The 1,266-nt window shown below is 29.5% G+C and overlaps 1 protein-coding gene and 1 long non-coding RNA gene across 2 annotated transcripts in view; one reads left to right on the plus strand and one right to left on the minus strand.

The window, feature by feature from the left end:
- The window catches only part of LOC122327919 (GTPase IMAP family member 8-like), a 295,481-nt gene that overhangs the window by 283,017 nt on the left and 11,198 nt on the right, over positions 1-1,266 (minus strand). The gene's annotated exons all lie outside the window — the stretch shown is intronic.
- On the plus strand, positions 740-1,208 carry LOC122328035. Its single transcript, XR_006247750.1, has 2 exons — positions 740-878; positions 959-1,208. It is a non-coding gene; the product is annotated as an uncharacterized LOC122328035 (long non-coding RNA).

The raw sequence follows: 1,266 nt of genomic DNA on the forward strand, positions 1-1,266 counted from the left end.
TGTAGGTTAAGAGACTCTGAAATAAAATCTACTGATGAACACACAATTCAAGCTGGAGAAACTCATTAAATCATCATTGTATCATTATACTCCACAGCAGTTACAGTCATTAAATTTCACTGTTTTATGTGTATTTGTGACTGTACACTGAAAAAACAATATTTTATTTTTTTTTTCTCTTTTTCATTTGAATTATAATAAGTTAAATTCTNNNNATTTATTTGTGTTGAAACTACATTAATATTAGTTGTTGCTTTAATTGAGTAGTAGATTTGTAGATCCCAGCATTATTTAAAAGGAACTGAATGATTGTAAATTTAAGGATGGATGTGTTATTTTATGTGTTTTTTCTGTAAAGGCAATGTTTTTAAATTAAGTGACTATGACACTTAATGAGTAATAGATATTCAAAAATTATGACCATAACTGCTTGTTTAATAATAATAATAATAATAATAATAATAATAATAATTTAATTAAGATCTCAGTAAATAATCACTTAATCACATACGATTTAGTTTGACAAATATTTGATGAAATCCAAACTACTGTAAATTAATGTAGTGTAACCAAGCTAATTTGTGTTGACCCTAATACGTAATTAACTTTTAAACCAAATGCAATATTGAAAAAGTTTTCTTTAGTAAAATTAAATAACTTTATGCCATGTATTCATTTACACATTTGATTCAAATGAAACTGAGTGAAGTGTGACTTCTCTTTTTCTCAATGTAGGTTAAGAGGCTGTGAAATGACAGATGAATGAACCCATCACACCTGAGAGAACTCAACCTGAATGAGAACCAAATAGAAAACTCAGGAGTGAATCACTTATGTGACGTACTGAAGGATTCACACTGTAAACTTGAGAGATTGAGGTCAGTGACTTTCACACACAAGAATTAAGTCTTTTAATTAAAAAGAATGAAGTGTGATTTCTCTCTTTCTCTCAATGTAGGTTAAGCAGCAGTGGTTTGACAGATGAAGGTTTTTCTGCTGTGACAGGTCTGAAATCAAACTCATTACACCTAAGATAACTGAACCTGAGCGGAAATGAACTCAGAGACTCTGAAGTAAAACATCTCAGTGATCTACTGATGAACACACAATTCAAGCTGGAGAAACTAAAGTTAGTATCACTGTACTTTATAGCAGTTACTGTATGACTAATGATTATTGTTTACTTTGATTAAAATCCCCATGAAATAGAAGCTGAGTTATTTTTTATGGAATATTGACGCAAAAACTTGATGATATAACAGAAAC

The sequence above is a fragment of the Puntigrus tetrazona genome, chromosome 22 (assembly GCF_018831695.1).
Source record: "Puntigrus tetrazona isolate hp1 chromosome 22, ASM1883169v1, whole genome shotgun sequence".
NCBI lineage: Eukaryota > Metazoa > Chordata > Actinopteri > Cypriniformes > Cyprinidae > Puntigrus > Puntigrus tetrazona.